Raw genomic sequence first — 25195 nt, forward strand, 5'->3', positions numbered from 1 at the left:
GAAGATAATTGTTTTAACTACTGATTTTAAATTGTTGATAATCATGCGCTTATTGTCTTGAAACACAATGTAGGATGGTGAAAGTAATTTTGCTCTTAAAACAGAATCGTTTAATAATTTCTATTAATATAAATATAATGAGATTTGACAAATTACATATTCGATGTTAAGTGTGGCCTCACGTAAAGTGTGCGAATTATTCGCGATAACTTCTAATCATCATCATCGTTATCAATGGCGTTACAACTCTACATATGTGAGTCTTTGCCCTGTTTACTATTGCTTTCCACTTTGTCGGTCCTGTGCCACTGTTTCCCATTGCCTCACTCCCGTTTTCTCCAGATCCTCTCTGACTATATCTTTCCACCTTTTTCTACGTCGTTCTACAGACCTTCTCCCATATAGTCTTTCCCAAAACACTTTGTTGATAAGGCGATTGTTGTTACTGAGTATCACATATCCTTCACATCTTAGTTTATTGATCATTCGCTGTTTCTCGAGCAATAGGGAACTTGCATAAAATTTTAAATTCGAAAAAAATGGTATAAATCACAACAGAACATAATTTAGAACCTGTATCAAAGATAAAAAAGTTTTGTTTGTCTTTCGTTTGGCCCCTAAAGGCGACTAAAAATTCAACTTATACCAGCCACCCCAAAACGCGTCGTGACGTCACGAGGTTGTATGTTTACATTCTACACCAATTGTATATACAGTGATGATCGCGCTAATAACCGACAAAATAGGGCAAAAGATGAAAAACATATTGTTGTGAGATAAAAAGAAATGAAACTAGTCGAGCTGGGAAATTTAGCGATAATAACATTTAAATTCGCATTATATTGATCGTTTGAACTATTCATAGAAAATTTGTACTTTTACAAAATGGTTTTATTTTCAATAGTAAACCTTCTTTCCTTTCCTTCAAAAACTGTATCAAACTTTAATCTCAACAAACTAGAATATATTATTACAACGACATACGATAAATGTCATTAGAATATAAATATTTTTCCTTTATTCCCCGACGACGAGCTGGGCAAATACCCAAGTAGGTGGAGGCCAATAAACTAAAGAAGAAGAAGAATATACGTAAATATAACCATAAACAGAACCACATAGTTAAACTCTGTGACGTCACGGGTCGTTTGAACTATTTTAAAATAAAGAAGACTTTAAATTTGTACTTCCAAGTTATTATGAGCTTTTGAATTTTAACTATTTATAATGGGAAATAAGCCACAATATTATTAAAAAATGATTTTTATTAACGTTTCGACGCCCAAATCGGGTGCCGTTGTCAAAATACAAAATACTACTAACATAAACAAAAATGTTGTTGCTTAGTAAAAAAATTCTTCTAATAATTTATTTAATTTGACTCATTTATATCGGCAAGTCAGATACATATGATACATTTTAAAGTAGAAGACTTTAAAATGATATTGCCAATATTTATGAGTTGCGTTCCTGGGACGACTTTACTGAAAGATAGTTCATTCGATTACATGAAATCAACCCCAACTCAAGAATATCCGTCACAAAAAATCATAGCATGTGATCTGTCTTTAAAAAGACAACCACATGCAACGGTGACATTAAAATTCTCGCGTTAGAGATCTCATAGTAAATCACGAGGGAAAACCAGGAAAAACCTCGTGATACTATCCCGATATCGTAAGTATTTGGTCTTACATTTAATTTACTCTCAAAATTAATACCAAATTCTGACTTTACTATAACGCGAGAATTTTAATGTCACCGTTGCATGTGGTTGTCTTTTTAAAGACAGATCACATGCTATGATTTTTTTGTGACGGATATTCTTGAGTTGGGGTTGATTTCATGTAATCGAATGAACTATCTTTCAGTAAAGTCGTCCCAGGAACGCAACTCATAAATACTGGCAATATCATTTTAAAGTCTTCTACTTTAAAATGTATCATATGTATCTGAATTGCCGATATAAATGAGTCAAATTAAATAAATTATTAGAAGAATTTTTTTACTAAGCAACAACATTTTTGTTTATGTTAGTAGTATTTTGTATTTTGACAACGGCACCCGATTTGGGCGTCGAAACGTTAATAAAAATCATTTTTTAATAATATTGTGGCTTATTTGCCATTATAAATAGTTAAAATTGTAAAAATGCCACAAGAAAATAGCTTCAGAACAACATGAGTTTTTGAAGCGTTAAATTTTGGAAATCTCATTTTTATACAAAACTGAACATTATTATGTAATAAAAAATGTGCAAGTTCCCTATTGAATGTAATAATGATATAGTTGTTCCATTTTATTTTTGCCCATGTGTCATAATTCATTTTTAAACAAATCAAATCAAAACATAAAGTGAAACGTACGTCGATGGTGTACAGTATACACAATGTATATACACATCCACGTACACGTACGTTTCACTTTATGTTTTGACTTAATTTGTTTGAAAATAAATCGTGACGCATGGGCAAAGATAAAATGGAACAACTATACCAATATCGTTAAAGTGGATATTCTGTCTGATTCTGAGTTCGATTAGGTCCTTCAATTAAATAAGTATATCCTAAGCACCCAATTGAACAAAAAATTATCAAATCAGAACATTATCTAGGCCAAGAAAAAGGTAGAACAGGTAACTTCATATAGATTTCTTCACTTTTGGGTTTTACCAAAAATAAAGATACAGACTTAAGTGTGATGCAGACCGGGTGTGGTGTCTTACTTTTGAAAGAAAGATATTGATAAGGATATTGAGATCCATCTATAATTATCAAGAATCATCTATAGCAAATTATGAAAAATACAAAGATGGACCTTATAAGAATGTATAATGAAAGAACATCTAATAGAGTGGAACTATGGTGGGAGGTGGGAGGAAGATCAAGGAAAAGGTGAGTAGACGAAGTGAGAACTGATACTAAAGGGATATTGAGAATGGATAACATTGACACAATTATTTATACAGGGTGTCCAAGAAAAATTATTTTAAATTAAATTAATTGACACAAAAAGAAGAATGTATGTAATTTATTTAACTCAAAATACATTCTACTGCTGACAGAAAACTGAAAAAATGTTTATTTCATAAATAAACATTGTTTGTTGCTTAAATTCAATATTCAACCTACCAAGAGGCAGATGGGTGGCAGCATATATATTGAAATTAAGCAAAGAGGTTTATTTATAAAAAAAATTTTTTGTTTTCTGTTAGCAGTAGAATGTATTTTGAATTAAATAAATTACATACATTTTTCTTTTTGTGTCAATTAATTTAATTAAAAAAAAATTTAAGTATAAGTAACCGAAGGAGATCAAAGATGAAATTAATCATTTGAATGAAAAAAAGGCACCAGGCACTGATCTCATAACAGCAACAATGCTAAAACAACTTCCTAAAAAAGGTATAATGAAGTTATTGTACATATTAAATGCAATCTTAAGACTTAATTATTGGTCTATATCACTAAAAATTGTCCAAGTAATTATGATACCGAAACCTGGTAAAGCTTTAACGGATGTTTCATCATACCGTCCAGTAAGTCTACTGCCAATAATGTCAAAACTTCTTGAAAAGCTGTTACTTAAAAGAATTATGAGCGACCTAGAATTCCAAAACTGGATCCCAGAACACCAATTTGGATTCCGGCAAGGTCATTCTACAGTGCAACAATGCCATCGCATATCAAATGTAATTAATAGAGCTTTGGACAATAAACAGTATTGCACAGCAGACTTTCTGGACATCAGCCAAGCATTTGATAAGGTATGGCACCCAGGATTACTTTATAAAATCAAAAAATCCCTACCCAACAAATACTTTGAGTTATTAAAATTATATCTAAATCACAGAGAATTTGAAACTAAAGTGGAGAATGAACTATCAAACCGTAACAAAATTCAATCAGCAGTCCCACAAGGTAGTATATTGGGTCCACTTCTTTATGTACTGTACACATCCGATTTACCAACCTCTCCACAAACCACCATTGGAACTTTCGCTGATGACACAGCAATATTTGCAACTGAAGAGGATCCAAGAGCTGCAGTATTAAAACTTCAAGAACACCTAGACCAAATTGGACAGTGGTTAAAGAAATGGAAGATAAATCTAATGAAACTAAGTCAACACATGTAACTTTCACACTAAGGAAAGACCAATGCCCAAATATTAGCCTTAATCAAGTCAACATACCACAACAGAACATCGTCAAATACCTGGGGCTTCATCTTGATTCTAAATTAAACTGGAAACAACACCTTTTAAAGAAGAAGAAACAAATTGAGTTAAGAGTGAAAGAAATTAATTGGCTTATAGGTAGAAAATCTCTACTCTCAATTGAGAACAAACTGCTGATTTATAAATCAGTAATCAAACCTATATGGACGTACGGTATAGAACTATGGAGTTGTGCCAGCAAATCAAACACAAAAATTATTTAAAGACCTCAATCAAAAATTCTACGCACCATCGCAAATGCCCCGTGGTACATTTCCAACCAAACCCTTCATACAGACCTAAACATCCCGTTAGTCCAGCACAGTAATTCAAGAAAGAGCCAACAGACACCACGAGAAATTGGAAGGCCACCCCAACCAATTAATATTACCATTACTGCAGCCACTAAACAACAGAAGATTGCGAAGATTATGGCCCATAGATCTTCGCTGAAACTGAGATGAAACCGCTGGGTGATGTACCTCATAACGCCATTTTAGTGTACAATACTACATTGATATACGTTATTGTACTTATAACTCATAAAATATGTAATTCTGATTGTTAATAAATGCTTACAAAAAAAAGTATAAGTAATGCCCAACTTTATGATTCATCAGGAATTTATTGGGAGGCGTTTTGGAAGGTCTGACCTGTATATTTCCACATTTTGTAACAGCTTAATTACAGTAAATGATAAAATAATGATAGAATAATGTCAGCAAAATTTCTACGTATACACGATACGATAAAAAAATATTGAATGATCTGTGCGTATACTGAGGGATCAAAGGAGTTAGGTGAGAATAAAATAGAGCTTTCTCTGATGAATTAGAAGACATACTGAGTGATATTTCATCAGAGAAAAAATCTATAATTGGAGGTGATACACGTTTTGTACTCCAGGGTAATAAACTAGAAATAGACCATGTTCGGGACACTCAAAGATCCAGGTAGCTGACTACTTTTTTAGTTATTGTAGACCTATAGGAAGAAAACCTACCTGTTTCCTGCCTAGAGTTCGCGTCCGTTTTTTAATTATTAACAATTTAGTGCAAAAATCGCGATTTTTTCGATTTTTCGTACCCCATTCAAAAGATAAATAGTTGACATAAAATTACAAAATTTAATTTTTAGAACATTAAAAAACCATCAAAATGCCGATTTTTGAAAGTTAAAAAGTTAATTTTTTGCTACGAAAACTGCAAAATAAGTGAAAATAGTTATTTGTTAATAATTTCTACTAAAACTACCTTAGAACTTTAGTGTTTCACTCAAAGTTGGGTGTTGGGGTAATTAACAAACCCCTTACAATTTGAGGCCGATCCATTAATTAGTTTAAGAGTTATTCAAATTGTTTATCCCAGAGACCTTCATTTTGCAATAGCATAAGACAGAAAATAATAAAGATAGGCCAATTCTGCGTATGCCAAATGAAAGTAGAAAACTGATGCTATCAAAATGTACTAAAAAAAGATAAAAAAATTATCTAATATAGTCAAAAATCCTAATGCTAAATTTGTGAAATTTTGTAGTTTATAAACATTTAGAATAACTTTAAAAATATTGTCCGTAGAAAAAATCATTTTGCATATTAGAAAAGCTGATATTTTACACGAATTTTTAAAAATGTAGTTTAATTGGTGACTAGTCGTGGTAAGTGAAGGGGGAGCTGGGAGCCGACAAATGCACAAGTTCAAAAACTAAAAAAGGCAACTTAAAGCTACTATCATTTTCTATATCTCGGGATCTACTGAATATGTTTTGATCGTTCTTGTTTTAATTTGTATGTAATTTTTCTGTACATTACAAATAAGCAATTTGTCTAGACATTTATTAATTAACAAACGGTCTAATTTGATTAAACAATTTTTAAAAAAATAATTTTTTCCCAAAAATCCATGATTTTAATCATACTATCGTTATTATTCATAAAAAAGTTAAGGTATATTTTAATAAATAAATTATCTTTAATAAATAATTATCTAATAAAAATCATTTATTTATTACAGTGTACTTTAACTTTTTCTATGATCATTAACGATACTATGATTAAAATAATAAATTTTTGTAAAAAAAATATTTTTTCAAGAATGGTTTAAACAAATTACACTGTTTATTAATTAATAAATTTATAAACAAATTGCATATTCCTAATTAACGTACAAATTACATACCAAATTAAAAAAGAAAGATCAAAATCCATTGAGTTGATCCGGAGATACAGAAAATTATATTCCTTTGAAATTGCTTTTTCGGTATTTTAACTCGGTGGATTTGTAGGTTCCACCTAGTAATCGTTTGAACTACATTTTTGAAAAATCGTAGAGGGTGCTGTGAAGGTACAATGTTTGTGAGATTTTTTTAAGAAAAAACACAATCACATTATTTAAAATGTCATTAATGAGGTTCCTTAATTGATATAAACAAATTAGCTGTGAATTAAAAAAAACATATGGCTAACTTGGTCCCAAATGAACCCAGACTAATGATTTTTATTTGTAAATTCGTGTTAAAATACTATCTTTTCGAATATATTAAAATATTGTTTCTACGGATAACATTTTTGAAGTTATTCTAAATGTTTATAAACTACAAAATTTCAAAAATTTGGCATTAGGATTTTTGACTATGTTAATTATTTTTTTATCTTTTTTGCATACATTTTGATACTATCACTCTTCTACTTTCATTTGGCATACTCAGAATTGCCCCATCTTCATTATTTTCTGTCTTATCTTATTGCAAAATAAAGGTCTCTGGTATAAACAAAAAGAATAACTCTTAAACTAATTAATGGATCGGCCTCAAATTTTGAAGATTTGTTAAGTACGCCAATACCCAACTTTGTGTGAAACACTATAAAGTTCTAAGGTAGTTTTAGTAAAAGGTATTAACAAATAACGATTTTCACTTATTTTGCAGTTTGCGTAGCAACAAATTAACTTTTTAAATTTATAAAATCGGCATTTTGAAGGTTTTCCAATGTTCTAAAAAACTGAATTTTGTAATTTTATGTCAACTATTTAGCTTTTGAATGGAGTTCAAAAAATCGAAAAAATCGCGATTGTTGCACTAAATTGTTAATAATTAAAAAACGGACGCGAACTCTAGGCAGGAAACAGGTAGGTTTTCTTCCTATAGGTCTACAATAACAAAAATAGTAGTCAGCTACCTGGATCTTTGAGTGTCCCGAGAAAATCCTTATTACCCTTGACTATTGGGCCAATCTTATACAGAATATGAAGCAATACATGGAGGCTAGACATGGAATACTAGGCTTTGTAGTAATCCACTTACAAAATAGATTGTTTCATGAAAAGAAAAGAAGATATACGAGAATGTAAGTTCTGCAAAGTAATAGTTACTGCAAGCAACAGTAAGCCACCAACATAAGTTGCTTGTGCTGGACATCGAGAGCAAAAGCACAACTAAACCAACATTAGAGAGATGACCACAAAAAATCAAGGGATGAAAAGGGAGACTTCACTGAAGATATAAATGACACAAAAATAGTGATTAAAATGAGTTAACCTTCCGATGACCAACCTTTTTTTGTTACACAGATGACCAAGGAGGGAGGGGGGGTGGGGAAATGACCCCAGGTCGAAAATGTCAAAAATGACAATTAAAAAAAGTAAAGTTTTTTTTTTTTAATTTTTAATTTTTTTTTTTGGCATGGACTTTATGTCATTCAGCCAGTCACAACATGAGTATTAGTGTCATGTGTAGTGTGTATGTTGAGTAAGTGTCTTGTTACTTTGCAAAGTCGACGTTATTAGCGTAAAACTACTTGTAATTACACATAATAGACGCTATTTTACTAAACATCAACTTCAGAATATATTTTTTATTCGTAAAATATAGGAATTTTTTTTTTATTTCAAAATATGAGGATATCTAGAATGATATTAAAGTCAAATAAAAAATAATGAATAAAAAATTAAAAATACTTTTGAATTTATTAAAGAAAAACATACGCTGGGGTCACAATTTCCCCCGCTTGGTCATCCGAAGGTTAAACGATAAACAAAATACGATGTGTTAAGCCATGGATGAGTAAGCATGAACAACAGTTTATTAATTAATTTTATAATATAAAAACCATAAATGTAAAACATTAATCAAATGGAAATGTTAACTAACCAATAATCCATAAAGGTATTAGGTATTTCGACCAACAATATAAAGGACAAAGTCCATTAACAAAATATAATAATTTAAGTGCAAAACAATAAAAATTTATAGTAAATTAAAAATGATTAAAAATCGATTTTGCACTAACTTATACAAGCCGTTTTGTAAATAATTGTTTCAGCTAATAGTTTATAAATATTAATTATTCTAAAATATGCATAAAAAACAAGAGAAAGTTAAATATTGTCTACAATCTACGTTATTCCTGTTATTAACAACTAATCCCACGATACACAAAAAGCGTTGGTAAAACTTTCTGTAATTCAACTCGCTCTGTAGGCCAGTATCTGTGAAAAAATAATAATTGATTATTTATATCTCATACCTCTTATATATGAGGGGTAGCTGATGAAAAATCCGTGAAGACCTACAGCTGAATTTGCTTTGTTTTTTAACAATCTTTAAAAGTCAAAAACATATTTTTTGTCCGTAACACGCAGGGCCGGCGATAACGGGCCTGCAAGGGATGCATTGCAGGCGGGCGACCCTGTTTGGGGGGCGCCAAAATGAGCACCTTTTTCTGCTGGTGTTGCACAAAATCATAGAAAAATTATTTTCTTTCAAATTTTTCAATGCAATAGAATTTTATTCACGGCTCCAGTAGGCGTAGTGTGTGACAAACACTCATTTTCAAAATGCTATGGATTTTAAAATTTAAAATCCAAATTTAAAATTAAAAATTTTAATCCGGAAAATAATTTTTTTAGATAATAAGAATTAAATAAGATATTTACATCCTAATTACATTTTGTACCATTGCCAGAAGATTAAATATCTAAATATAGGTAAATACCTAATTAAACCTAAGGGCGCCTTAGCTAGTATTGCAGGCGGGCGCCTTATACCCTAGCACCGGCACTGGTAACACGTTACTTGTTATCTACCAGAACAACACAATAAAAGTAAAAGTGGAAGATGAACTAATTGACCCAATTGAAGCCGGTAATGGGATAAGACAGGGGAATTCCTGAGTCCTTTTTTGTTCAACCTGATCATGGACGAAATAATAAAAAAGTAAGAACTAAAAAAGGATACCAAATGGGAGAAAAATAACTTAAAATAATCTGCGATGCGGACGATGCAACACTAATCTCTCAAAGTGAAGATGATTTACAACGTATGCTGTTTAAATACCTAGGCATCACACTAGCTCTAGCTACGGAAGGCTCGAAACAGAAGTAGAAGATCAAGTGAATAGAGCAAACAGAGCCGCAGGTTGCCTGAATGACACAATAAGAAGAAATAAAAATATCGGAAAAGGAATGAAAGGCAGAATTTATAAAACATTCATCAGACCAATAATGACAAACGCGGCAGAAACACGACCCGACACAGAGAGGACAAAAAGATGGCTCGAAACAGCGGAGATGAAAACCCTTCGAAACATCGATGGTAAGACTCTATGGGACAGAGCCAGAAGTAGAGATATACGACAGAGATTCAAGGTGGATAATATTAAAAACTGGGTAAGAAACAGAAGAATAGAATGGAATGACCACATAAGCCGAATGACAACAAATAGGGTAGTGAGGCAGCGAGAGACGGTTCCCCAATAGGGAGACGATCAGTGGGAAGACCACGAAAACGATGGAACGACAACTTACTAGAGGCACATTGAAAAACAGACAGAGTCATGTCTATACAAAAAGAAGAAGAAGAAGAAGAAGAAAAAGAAGAGAAGAAGAAGAAGACGTTACTTGTCTATTTTAGAGAAAAATGGTTCAAATAAAAGTTGTAGATTATAAAAAGTTCTTTAGCGAGACCGCGTCTGTAGACAGAAAATTGTAAAAAATTAAACTAATTGTAAACTTTTTGCCCTTTGACATGACCCCTAGAGCTCCTTGTCATGACCCTTAGAGGTCATGTTTTCTGGAGCAACAAAGGTAGGCACGACCGTCAGGCTCATGTCGAAATCCATTCTCATCTGGCGGCAAAAAAGAAGGAATGAAACAGAAAAGGTGATGACACAATATTGAGCATGGAGCCAGCATAATATTGTATATTACAAGAATAAAAAACCGCTAAACGCCGTAAAAATGAGTGGCGCATATTTACAATATTCCAGCTAAAAAAGATCTGATATGAATATTACGTGGCGCGAAAATGTATTTTCATTTTGATGCAAAACAAAATTCTAGTTTTATTTTAAAAGATTTTTCCATAATGTTTGCTAAATTTGAAGTAAACGCGCCATAAAAGAGTTTCAAAATTCAAACTGTATCAAAGTTACTCTTTTGTGGCGCGTTTTACTTCAAATTTAGTAAATATTATGGAAAAGTCTTTTAAAATAAAACTAGAATTTTGTTTTGCATCAAAATGAAAATACATTTTCGCGCCACGTAATATTCATATCAGATCTTTTGTAGCTGGAATATTGTATGTGCCACTCATTTTTACGGCGTTTAGCGGTTTTTTTATTCTTGTATCAGGAGTTTTTCAAAGTTATTTATAAATTAAATGTATGCAGTTAAATGTAATGTCTCTCGATTAGTCGCCTTTGTCGCATTATCTCCCAAATGATCTGGTGTCTATCGAATGTACACTAGATTTTTTTTATTCAAAATAGATTGAAAAATAATATTGAAATGGCCGGTAAATGAACTCGAATTGCCCGTTGCCAGATTAAATTTAGCGTCGTAACCACTACAACTACATAAACCATTTAGGGAATAATCGTTAATTGGATTATACTTTTGTAGCTTAATAACTTCTAAACTGCTTAACCGATTTTGATCACTAAACATGAGTTTGAAACGTATTGACAAGTAGTATCTGATGAATCTAAGGTCAAGTATGATAACTGAAGTTATTACAGGAATTATTGAGCTTGAAAAACCGTTTTTCCCATAAGAAATAGATTTGATCATATTTATGAAGCCTATAACTTAAAAATTGGAATTTTTCCGGATATGGAGTATACACCGTTAGATTCGCCTAGAGTCCTTCTACAAACGCTTAATTATTGGTGCAATTCGTAGGCTGAAATTTTGAGAAATTGTCGAAAAACCAAAATTTTTAAAGTTTAGTTTTTCAGTTTTTGGGCTATACTGAGCCGTGTGTATGTCTGATCCTGGCGGCTTAAACACCATTTGAAAGCTTAACTCAATACGTTTCGGTGTATTTGCGGTGCTCCTGTCTCTTCTTGAACCGAAGATATATACCCCCAAAAAATATGCCGTTTTGTACCTACCAAGTCCTATAGCTGGCTTATGGGTGGTCAAAAGTCACAAACTACATCGGTTCTGAATCGGCCCTGACCCCCTCTTCAAACACAGAAAAAAAATTCAGATCGGTTTAACTTTTCCACATACATACTATTGTGTATCAATTTATCAATCAAAGATAGAAAAAAAATTTATTTTTTTTTTATTTAACGCGGGCACGTAAATTTGATACACCCTGTATATTGATTTGTAACTAGTTATTAGAAGGTAGCTTTTACGCAGTGGGTTTTTCCTTAATGAGTTTTTCCCTGAAGAATTAAAGACATTTGTAAATAAGTGAAGTGATAGACAATTTATTTCGGATTATAATTTTAAAAAAGATTGTTTGTTACGGGAAAGGTAAAATCCACAGGTAATTTTAATTATTAGTTTTTAGAAAAATAAAGGTAGATAGATTTGGAATTTTAAGGCTGTTTGTTTAAACACAAGAATTTTTGTATAATTTCCGAAAAGTGATTAGGTTGAGTAGAAGTATTGTTTGAAAGAATGCCTGGGCTCTTCGAATGGAAAAGAGAAATGTTTCTGATTGGCTTGGCAATTTGGAAGGGGGAAAGAGAGGTTTTGAATGTTCAGATAGTTTGGAAAAGAAAGATTATTGCCGCTAGGGCATCTATGCCATTTCGTTCGTTGCAATCCGGGACTGCACGCTGGGGTTTGTTTTGGTTGGATCAGGGAGAGCAGCATATGTGCCTCCTGATGAGAGACTAATAAGTTTCGAAACCGGTAGGGGTGCTTGCAGCACTCTCTGATTGGACTAGAACATGGTTCGGCTGTGTTTTCGTTTTGCAACGAAATTGAAAATGGTTATTCAAAATTGAAAATGGTTATTCATTTTTAAAGATTATTGTGTTGTGGGCATCCGAGAAGGTCAGTCGAAAGTTCTCGCGTAGAGTTCAGAAGCATGTACTAGTGGTTTTGTTTGTTAGTGGAGACTAGCTGAAAAGTGGAACGAGAGACAAATCAAATCGAAAAGAAATACCTCTTTGATTCTGTAAAGTCCAAGAGAGTAAGTTACAAGATTTATCGTTATTAAAATTATTTGTGACACCAAGTAAAAAAGATACTTGGTCTAAGGAGATTATTATTGAGAGAAAGAGAGGAGAGAGTTTTGGGAGTTTATTGAACGAGTACTTGTCAAAAGCGGCCTGGCTTGTGTTTTGGAGAAATAGTTGCTGGTATGCTGCTGGAGTGATGCTGAGAACGGAGAGGGCTTTAAAAATGAAACATAAGCTGCTTTTAATTTTTCATTTTACTCGCATTTAGAGTACACGGAATCAACTTTTGTTGGAATTTTTCCTAGACGAATAGACGGAATGTGACTGCATATTGTGGAGTCCCTTTCGTTTCCTTTGTTCGTCGTCTTATAAATTGCAAAAGGCAGAGATTAAGGATGCTACCCAGAAAGTGGTTCCACGAGAATTTTCAGATTTATTGTTCAGATCTGCGACTTCTCATTTTTTTTAATAGATGTCGCTACCGCTACTACGTTCGATACGCAGAACTATTTTTATAATTCTGCTTAAGTAGGCAGCTTGGTTTCGTTTCGATTCATAGGTGTTCATGTAATCCCACTGAAGAGGTCGGAAAGACCGAAACGTTCGTATGGGGATGGTGGATCATCTCTGAACTAAAATAAAGCACAAGCTGTTTTTAATTACAGTAATATAAACATTTTTATTGGGTACTTCGAAAAAGAAAATGCGTCTGCGCACATTACATTACATTACATTATATGTAATACACACTGGCTACACGGCAGAAGTATTATGTACTTTTTAATTAGATTAAACCCAAACGGAATTAATTATATGGGAACTCAAAATAGGGCGTATCTTGGTACAAAACAATCAAAATTTTGAGAGCAGTTATTACTAAAAAAATCAAAACTCTACACAATGACTGAGATCCCCTGCTAATTAACTTCATACAAGGATTTTCCCACCACAAATTTCATTTGGTCTGTTCACCATATTGGAGACGTTTCTCTGGCTCTTCAGCGTTCTACCTTTCCTACTAATGCCAATAGTTCAAGGGCATTGACCAACCTCAGCTTAGTATTCTGTGTTATTGTTCGGTCTTTGCATATTTTAAATAATTTAGCTGTTTCAGTTACGACCATTTATAGTCTACGCTTGATTTCTGAGGACCAATGGTCATTGTCGGTTACCGGGGACTCAAAGTATGGAAATCTGTTTACTACTCCGAAATTAGCTACTTGGTGTAATGTGTGGTAGATTATTATTTGTCCTGTCTACGATCATTATTTTTGTTTTTCCGGTGTAGATCTGAATTCGGTTCATATAATTAGAAATCAGATAGATTATATTCTAGTAAACAAGAGATTTAAGAATGGTGTAAAGAGATCAACGACATATCCTGGTGCAGATATCGGTTCAGACCATAACCCTCTAATAGCTGACATCCAAGTGAAGCTCAAAAAAGTCGAAGAAAGCCCCAAAACACCAAAATTACATATATCAGCATCCAACAAAACGCTAATAGAAAATGACCTGAATAATCAGCTAAAGAATTCAACAAATGAAAACAACACAGAAATATGGAACACGTTTAAAGATCTTACCTGGAAAGTAATGGAAAAATATACAACAACGATGCAGAGGCACAAGAAACAACAATGGATGACTGATGAAATCCTGGAATTGATGGAGCAGAGAAGAAAACTGAAAGATAACAAAACAGAATACAAAGAAAAACAGAAACTAATTAAACAAAAGATAAAGGTAGCTAAAGAAAATGGATGGAGGATAAATGCAAGTTATTAGAAAAGTTGAATGAAAAACATGATACGTTAAACATGTTTAAAAAAGTTAGAGAAGTAGCTGGTCTTTATCATAAGAAAACTCCACATACTATAACTGATTCGTCGGGAAAAATGATAATAGACGAACACGAAATTCGAACTACCTGGTATAATTATATAAATGAACTGTATAATGATGATAGACCCGAAGAACTGGAGACTTTAGATGAAGGTGAAGGACCAGAAATACTGAAATCAGAAATACTACATGCTATAAAATTGGCAAAAAACAAGAAAGCCGTTGGTCCCGACAACATACCTACAGAAATGTTAAAGCTCATAAATGAGGAAAACATTGGAATACTAGTCAAACTTTTCAATGATGTTTATTCGACTGGTGATATCCCTGAAGATTGGTTAAAGCCCGAATTCATAACCCTACCAAAAAAAAACGTCCAAAAAACTGTAGCGATTATAGAATGATAAGCCTTATGAGCCACACTTTGAAAATTTTCTACGTATCATTCACAGTAGAATCAGAGATAGACGTGAAGAAGACCAGGATGAAACACAATTTGGCTTCAGAAATGGACTGGGAACTCGGGACGCACTCTTTGCACTAAATGTGTTATTGCAGAAATGCCGAGATCAAAGAAAAGATGTCTTTGCTGTATTTATTGACTATGAGAAGGCCTTTGATCGAGTACAACATCACAAATTAATTAAAATATTAAATGATAAAGGAGTTGATAGTCAAGATGTACGAATCATAGAAAAATTATACTGGCGTCAAACAGCGACAGCTTGCATAAATCGAAAATCAACAGAAATATGCAAAATACAAAGAGGTGTCAGACAGGGTTGTATACTGTCCCCACTGTTATTCAATTTATATTCAGATATAATATTTAAGGAAGCGCTGCATAATTTGGAATGGGGTGTGAAAGTTAATGGAATTCTGATAAATACAATCAGATATGCAGACGATACAGTTATTTAAGTGATGGATGATATAAATGGATTACAACACCTTTTAAATGCCATTGACACAGTGGGAAGAGAGTTTGGCCTAAATATAAACTGTTCAAAAACAAAATACATGGTATTTAGCAGTTTGGCCCATCAAGATTCACGGTTATATGTTGATGGTCATATAATTCAAAGAGTACCCAGTTTTAAATATCTTGGTTGCCATATTACTGAACAACTAGATCCAGATAAAGAGATAAAATGTAGAATCGAGATAGCCCGCACGACATTTTTAAAAATGAGGTCATTCTTCTGTAATGATACCTTGCAACTTCAACTTCGAAAGCGCATGATTAAATGCTACATTTGGTCAGTCCTCTTGTATGGTGTCGAAGCATGGACATTAAAAATATCCACCATTAACCGTTTGGAAGCCTTTGAAATGTGGCTGCACAGACGTATACTGAAAATACCATGGACGGCTATGCTGACAAATGTGGCAGTCCTTAAGAGAGCAAATGCTACCCGCGAGCTGCTTGATAATATCAAATATAGAAAGATGGCCTATTTTAGACACGTAGTAAGGGGAGACCGGTATAATATTCTTCAACTTATTATGATGGGTAAAATCGAAGGACGCAGAGGAATTGGTAGAAAGCAGGCCTCTTGGTTGAAGAATATCCGGGAGTAGACAGGAATAAAGAAAGCAGAACACCTATTTAGAATAGCTCGTGACAGAGACAGTTTCGCCATGTTAATCGCCAACGTCAAGGGGACTTAATAGGGCACGTTAAGAAGAAGATCTGAATTCCGAATTCTTTTCTCATCCGTCTTATGTCCGTATTTATAGTCAAGTCTCAAGACATCGTCGAGCCTTGAGACCGACCTTGAATAAAAGTTGTATTTAGTTTACACACAGATTTTATTCAAGGTCGGTCTCGAGACCCGTCGAGGTCTTGAGACTCGACTATAAACACGGGCATTAGTCGTTCGGTGATGGTAATTATTTCTACTTCATTCGGTGCTAGTGCTAGTATAAGTGTGTCATCTGTGGTCAGGTTACTGATTATGATTTTTCTGCCTCCTATAGAATTCCTCCATCACATTCGTCTAGTACTTTCCTCATTATATATTCAGAATATATGTGTTATATATAACAATACAGTCCGATAAGTACTTAGCCTACAAAAGAAAAGGAAAATTTTGGAAAAGTGGCATATTATTTCTCTACATAGTCTCTTTTTAGCTCGATACACTTGACCCAACGATGTTCCAACTTCTTTAACCCGTCTGGGAAATACCTTTTCTCGAGGTCTGCAAAATAGGCTTCCGAGGCGGCGATGACCCCCTTATTCGACTTAAATTTCTGACCAGCGAGTGTCTTTTTCAAGTTTTGAAATAAATAGTAGTCGCACGGGGCCAAATCTTGAGAATACGGTGGATGGGGCAACCAAATTCGACCAATTTGGCCATGGCGACGGCGGAGGTGTGAGCCGGTGCGTTGTTATGGTGGAAGAGCACTTTGTTCTTTGCCAAATGGGGTCTGTCCACTCTTTCGACTGTTCCTTGGTTTCTGGTGTATACCAGTGAATCCATGTTTCGTCGACGGTTATGAAACGTTATAAAAACTCCTTTGGATCAAACTTAAATATCGTCAAACACTGCTCTGAAGTGGTCTCACGGTTGCGCTTATTGTCTGAAGTGAGCAAACGCGGCACCTATCGCACCGACAGCTTTCTCATGCCCCAAATTTCATGCACGATATGACCTACGCGGTCTTTTGAGATGCCTACTGTGTCAGCTATCTCGCGCACTTTCAATCGGCAGTCTGCCAATACAAGATCGTGGATTTTTGTCACGTTATTCTCCGTGGTAGCCATTTTCGGGGCATCTACGCGTGGCTCAACAAAAACCGACGTTCGTCCACGTTGAAACTCATTAAACCAATTTTTGACAATTGTCATCGAAGGGTCACCGTACACATCATCCAAGCGCTCTTTGATTTCGCTGCGTGCTTTACCTTCCAAAATCAAGAATCGAATCACCGACCGACATTGCTCTTTTTCCATTTTACTAAAATCCGCGGACACGCTGACTTTCACACGCAATCACAACAATACTATAATTTAGATTTGGCTGAAATTTTGACATTAGCCGTCTACGAGAACGCATTAAATGACAGTACACTTCATTTGCGATGGTGGCGCCATCGGGCGGAGAGGCTAAGGCTAAGTACTTATCGGACTGCCCTAATAATGATAGTATGCAGCCCTGTTTATTTCCTTTTTTTGTTTTAAACGCATTTGAGTATAATCTGGCTGAGTTTTTATGGTACAAACTTCTGATTAGTTCAAATAAATGATTAGGTACTCCCATATTTCCCATTATTCTCCAGAAGGGACCCCATTTTACTGAATCGAAAGCCTTTGTGTAATCTACGAAACAGAGCAGCATTGATATATTGTGTTACCTAACTTTTTTTATTATCTGTCTGGTGTTCCATATCTGCTCACTCGTTCCTTTTCCTGGTACGAAACCGCATTGTCCTTCGGCTATCTCTGGAATTACTATAGAAAAGAAAGTTCTTTAGCCGTTCGTTGATTATATTTATGTAGCAGGCCAAGTTAGTATGACATTCATCTCTTGTGATTTTTGCAGTGAAGCTTTTATACTGACGAAGTATTAATTTTTCTCTTGAGTAAGTTTTGTGTTTTGTAGTAAAATGCGAAATCGTCATGACACAAAATAGATGGAAGAGTCAATTTACTCGATACGGGAAGTCCGGGAGGAATGTTATGTAATATAACTCTGAAGCAATAGAAGCAGGTAGCAATACAAAGGAATAGGACTGTTTTCTTACAGCCTATTTACTGGACTATAAAGTCACAAAAATTGTGAATAAATATTTTTGCATAATAATTACAATGATTACTTAGAACCAGAAGCATGACCAGTAAAAAATCTTTATGCAATATACATCCTATAATCATGGGCGACCATACCCATGGGCAGGGGGGCCGTGGACCCCACAGGGCCGGCGATAACGGGCCTGCAAGGGATGCACTGCAGGCGGGCGCCCCTGTTTGGGGGGCGCCAAAATGACCTTTTTCTGTCGGTGCTATACAAAATACTAATTTAAAAGACACCGACGGGCGCCTATGCTTCTTTTGCAGGCGGGCGCCTTATACCTTAGCGCCGGTACTGTGGACCCCCCTAGCTTTTCGGGTGCTGTTAACTATATATGGTTATCCAAAGTATACAAAATATAATGTGCAACATCTTCACGTCTGCCCCTCCCCCCTGAAAATTTTTTTATGGGCGCCCGTGCCTATAATTATATTGTTGCTAAGCCCATATTTTCGCATGTCACACATTCTCCTTTACATATTACATTACACCACTCAAGATGTAAAAACCCACCTCTTAATTTGAATCCTTTTGATTTTTTTAGATTGCAAAATAATATATCGAAGAAATTCTATAAGTACAAAAAACAGGTTAACAGTCGTATGCTTACTTTCTTATTCCTCGGCACTTTCTCCGGCAATTTTAACAACTGACATTGAAAATCACAGCCGTTACTAAACTTTACTTCGTCTTTTGATAAGTGATTGGCAATTATTTAATTCTTTTTAATATTGATGAGAAAGAAAATTCGTATTCGTATTGTTAACTAGAGAATTTAAATTTATTATGGTTTTTCTAATTTTGCCCGTTGTTTGTAAGAATCCGTCGTCTATTACAATATTAAACAAGCCGATATAAACTGTCTATTTCATATGGCGTATACAGGGTATGCGTGTACGCGAAAAGAAGCGGAAAGGTCAATATTTTTCAAAAATCTGTCGAATGACGTCAAACACGACCCCCCAGCACCACTGGGGGCAAGTTTGAAATCTTAAATGGGATCCCCCTTTTTCTATTGCAGATGTAGATTCGTCATAAAAAAGATAAGTTGTACTTATTAGAACCATTTTTGTCCTGATTTGATTTATCCTGATACCCTAGGAAAATTATTAAAACGGTCTAATATCTCAAAAAATAAAATCAAAAAACACGTATTTGATATTTTTCAAAAGTCTATCGAATTGGTGTCATTCGATATACAGTATGTCCCTGTAAGTTGTATCCATATGGAAACTTTTTTATTATTAATTTTACGAAAAAAAGTTATTCTTTATAAAAAGCTCTGCATGGTCCAAAACCTAAGATTTAACCATCAAATATCAAATTTTTTGAATATTATTAGAGAATCTGCAATAATTGACAATTTTTGGTTGGTTGACCGCTAGAGATCAGCACTAGCCGAAATTTTATAATAATTCTCAGAGAGCGAGAAACATGGTGCGCGGTATTAACCCACCTTCCCCTAACTTTATGTTTCGTAATTCTTCTGACGGATCCACAAATCGTAATACGATAAAACTTGCCTTAAATACGGCTCTTCGACAACACCGCAGCGAAAAATGGAACAACTATGTACAAGAGATGGAAGAACTAGATTCAAACATGAAAAACGTTTGGAAGCTCCAGAAAATGTTAAGAAGCGACAGAAAACCCATTCCCCCATTACATGGAGAAAATGGCATGGTATACACCATAGAAGAAAAAGCAGAGGCAAAGAGGTCCACACTCGAAAGAGAATGCAGGCTAAACTTCCATGAAGACGAGGACGCAGACTTCATGGAAGAAGTCGAAGAGCAAGAAGAAAGACCAGAGGACCCAGAAGACATCATCTCCCCAACATCGCCGGAAGAAATAAACGAACACATAAAAAACAGTTCACCGAGAAAAGCGCCTGGTCTAGACGAACAAATAGAGCCCTAAAATACCTACCCAGAAGAGCTATAGTGTATTTCACAAACATAGTGAACGGGATATTAAGATACAAAATATTCCCAAAGAGATGGAAAGAGGCCCATGTCATCATGATCCCAAAACCTGGCAAAATCCACACGTTCCGGCAGAACTACAGGCCAATCAGCTTACTCCCAGCGATCAGCAAGATAGTGGAAAGAATCATCCTCAGCAGACTGCAAGCGGAAACAAACAGATTAGAGATAATCCCAGAAGCTCAATTTGGATTCAGAGCAGAGCACTCCAGCGAGCTACAAGTACTCAGACTAACTGAGTACATAGCAGCTGGTTTCAACGATAAGCAGTACACTGGAGCAGCATTCTTGGACGTAAGCAAAGCTTTCGACAGAGTATGGCATAAGGGGCTATATATAAAATGCGAGGCTATGGGTACAGCGGGGCGATGACGAGGCTGATCCCTTCGTACTTGGGCGGCCGGAGTTTCAGGGTTCGGATAGGACAAGTCCTGTCCGAGCTCGGGAGCCCGGAGGCTGGAGTGCCACAGGGCGCAGTCCTATCACCCCTGCTGTACACAATATACACCGCAGACGTACCTAGAACACCAGGTACCCTTATGAGCCTCTACGCAGATGACACAGCGATAGCGGCCAAACACAGAAACGTAGACATAGCAGTGACCAACCTGCAAACAGCGTTAGAAGATATTGAGGACTGGAGTATAAAGTGGAAGATAGCCATCAACTCCGAGAAAACAGAAGCGGTATTATATAAGAAAGGTAGACAACAGCCAGAAGAACAACTGACGGTGCAGAACACCCCCATCGAGTGGAAAGACGAAGCCAAATACCTAGGAGTCATCATGGACAAAGGATTAATCTTCAAGAAACATGTAGAAGCCACAGTCCAGAAATCCAACATGGCAAGAGCAACACTAAGAGGACTCACAGGAAAGAAAAATAAAATAAGAATGAAAACTAAAATAAGGCTTATAAATAGTATAATACTTCCGATATTAACATACGCATCTCTCGTATGGGGACACGTGTGTGATACAACAAAAAAGAAGATACAGGCGGTCCACAACAACAGCCTAAGAGAAGCAGCCAAAGTCCCAAAATACGTAGCCGAACGATTTCTCTTCAGAGAACTACAGCAAGTTAGAGTCACGGAGATGATGACAGACAAGGCCAGGGAAAAATTCGCTAAGCTGGAGCACCATCCAAGCCCAATACTGCGAGAGATGCTAAGGTACGACGCTTTCCACCGGTGGAAGCACAAATGTCCTAAACAACAGATAGTGTAAAGTGGGATAAATAAATAAAATAGTGAAAACAGTGAATAGATCGTAGCTCGAAAACAACAAGTGCCGAAGAAAAACGTAACACAAACGTAGGTCCAATACCACGATCACCTTAAGGTAAGACAATTATAAAAAATATCAGAAAAGGCGCAAGCCCCCAAAAAAATATAAAAACAAAAAAAACTCAAAAAACTTGAGCAACAAGTCATTGGACAAAGCTCAGTGGGGCTTGGTACAATGACTTGGGGCCCAAGCAAGCAATTTTAGTTCCGCGGATAAGCAATCAGACGATAAAGGCATAGAGCGCTTCACGCTGGCCTAGTTTTTTTTTTTAAATTCGATTAGGGTACCTCATTGAAATCTTATTACCCAGGATTCCATTGTGAAGAGTATTTGGCTACGATAGTTGTGCCCCCATCGCGCATCAGCGTGCTATGGGGGGGAAAGGGATGGCCTGGGGCATTGGAGCGAGGTGGGGTGATCCCTGTTTTACTCGTGTCAAAACACCTCGCCCCAATGAATTGTTAGACCCGAATGTACTTTTTCGATAGGGTGAACATCTCCCACAGGTCGGGTTAAATCAAATTGCTTGCTTGCTTGCAAATACGGATTTAGATGATGCTGTATAATATAAGCGGTTTACTCGAAACTTAAAAAAAAATTTCTCCTCCCAAGATCCCAGGGAGTTTTAGCTTTGTTTCATATAGTTTGATGCCAAACTGACACCGAAAATCAAATTTCATATTTTTGAATCCATTCTGAAATACTTTGCCAAATACATGCTTAAAAAACACGTAACCCAGCCGCTCGTAAACAGTTAGGATTGCTTCGGCAGAAGAAAATGTAAGATTTTCTAATGCTTGAAAAATCTTCATTTTTACCAGGTGAATGGAAAAGTGCAAATTTTAGGGGGTAAAATAAACTTTCTCCTGTAAGGTTTAAATTTAAGTATGTGTTTGAGTAAGTCATTTAGAAGAAATGTGTACAATGAAAGGCTATTCTGAAGAGCATAAGACCTTGCCAGGCGAGGGGAAAGATTAGGGGTTTTTCCTAAAATTATTCTTTTTGCATCGAACAAATTTTTCTTAGGTTTTTTGAATCATTCCAAACAGAAAAGGTCTTTAGTGATTTTTCTCTTAAGTTAATAGTTTTTGTTATATAAGCGATTGAAAATTTTGCAAATTGCGAAATCGGCCATTATAACCCTAAATCGGACATTTATCTAAAAATTTCAAAGTTGCCAAGGTAGGTATATATTCTTTAAGCATTGATTGATGAAATCCCAAAGAGTTTTTTGCAATACAATATCAGAAACGCCTTTGTTTTTTAATTGCTAATCAAGCGGGCGCGACACTGTAGTATAAGTGAGGACGTTTGAGTTGGCATAAATTCATTATCTCGAGAATGGGCAAATTTCAAGAGAAATCCTCAGACAGGTCGATTTTTATTTGTAAATTAGGACTTTTTGGCATATATATAATACTAGTGACGTCATCCATCTGAGCGTGATGACATAATCGATGATTTTTTTAAATGAGAGTAGGGGTTGTATGATAGCTCATTTGAAAGGTTATTTAAGTCTCTATTCACTAATATAAACATTAACATAATTATTTATACAGGGTGTACAAAAAATTTTTTTTATTAAATTAACTTTGATTAAATTTGACAAATAGAAGAAAAATTTTTTTTGTACACCCTGTATAAATAATTATGTTAATGTTTATATAACTTAATAGAGAATTAAATAATCTTTCAAATGAGCTATCACACAACCCCTACTCTTATTTAAAAAAATCATCGATTACGTCATCACGCCCAGATGGATGACGTCACTAGTATTATATATATGCCAAAAAGTCCTAATTCAAAAATAAAAATCGACCTGTCTGAGGATTTCTTTTGACATTCGCCCATTCTCGAGATAATGAATTTATGCAAACTCAAACGTCCTCACTTATACTACAGTGTCGGGCCCGCTTGATAAGCAATTAAAAAAACAAAGGGGTTTTCGATATTTTATTGCAAAAAACTCTTCGGGATTTCATCAATCAATGTTTAGAGAATATCTACGTACCTTGGCAACATTGAAATTTTTAGATAAATGTCCGATTTAGGGTTAAAAATGGCCGATTTTGCAATTTTCAAAATTTTCAATCGCTTGTATAACAAAAACTATTAACTTAAGAGAAAAATCACTAAAGACCTTTTCTGTTTTGAATGATTCAAAAAACCTAAAAAAAATTTGTTCGGTGCAAAAAGTATAATTTTAGAAAAAACCCCTAATTTTTCCCCTCGCCTGGCAAGTCTTATGCTCTTCAGAATCGCCTGTCATTGTACACATTTCTTCTAAATGACTTACTCAAACACATACTTAAATTTAAACCTTACAGGAGAAAGTTTATTTTACCCCTAAACTATGCACTTTTCGATTCACCTGGTAGATACACCTGCACGGCTGATGCCTGCCAGGTCATGGTTTTTAGCCTTGGTGTGCTATGAATTATCACTAGAAAAATTTCTAGCCTTACAGGACGACCGTTAGTCGGAGGGTTCACTAGCTCTTAGACTATATCTATCATAGATCTATTTGATCAGATAAACATAATATGTATAATAGACATATAGGAAATTGATAAACATGAACATAAATGGTACGGTATCAATATGATATCTTACATTCTTGGAAAGTGTAACATGCAAGTATGTCAAAGAAAAAGTTTAATTTTATGAACAATATACAATTAAAAATAATGACAGATAGAAGGATTAAACGGCCACGAAACGAAATGATAAAACACACGACCATGAAAGGCGCACAAGCGATTCTGACAAAGATCCACATCACTTTCATTAACCTACTTAATATGTACGAGGTTCGTTCAAAAGGATATCTTAAAATGTAAATAAAAAATAATTGTAACAAAGCGAAAGATGTGCTAGTTAACCAGGTAATTGACAAATCTTTTGTTAAATATACAGGGTGAGTCACCACTAACGGGACGGAAGATTACAGCGAAATGATAAAAGATTTGAGAAAAATTTAAATTGAATAGTTTGTAAGTTGACAAAATCCACATTTTAAAATTATTTTGGAATATACAGGGTGCGCCAATAAATGGCGGCGTATCAAAGTTTTATTTTTTCTTATGGAACACCCTGTATTTTATTGCATTTTTTAATTATCAGCAAAAAATAAGGTATAGTTTCATAAGGTTTCCCTATACCTATGTACAGAGTGTTCTGAGTTATGTTGACTTTTCTTAAAACGTGAAGTTTAAAAAAGGCTTATTCTCAAGTTATTTAAAAAATTATCAAAACGTTACTTTTACATCTAAAAAGTTGGATAATGGTTGAATGTATTCCATGATTAATTATCATACATTTGTCTACAGGGTGTTCAAAATTTACAGTTTCATTATTGGAGTATTCAATGTGTCATATGATTCTTATTTTAAATAGAACACCATGTATATTAATAAATAATTATACTAAACAAATTTACCTCTTTCGAATGGTATATGGATGCCCTATACCTAGGTGTCATAATTTTTGCGTAATTTACAATTATTTAAATTCTTAATCTGTAAATCGATTTTAAAACAAAAGATGTAGTTAATTAATGTCATTGTATGAAATTGTCAGTTTATGACAGTACGGTCTGGTAATTATCAAGACTATAAACATCCGTGTATGAAATTCAATTT

General features: G+C 34.7%; 1 protein-coding gene across 1 annotated transcript in view; it reads right to left on the bottom strand.

Annotated features, from left to right (window-relative positions):
* The window catches only part of LOC114331420 (clavesin-2), a 67944-nt gene that overhangs the window by 35532 nt on the left and 7217 nt on the right, over nucleotides 1-25195 (bottom strand). The gene's annotated exons all lie outside the window — the stretch shown is intronic.

This window comes from Diabrotica virgifera, chromosome 6 (assembly GCF_917563875.1).
Source record: "Diabrotica virgifera virgifera chromosome 6, PGI_DIABVI_V3a".
Taxonomy (NCBI): domain Eukaryota; kingdom Metazoa; phylum Arthropoda; class Insecta; order Coleoptera; family Chrysomelidae; genus Diabrotica; species Diabrotica virgifera.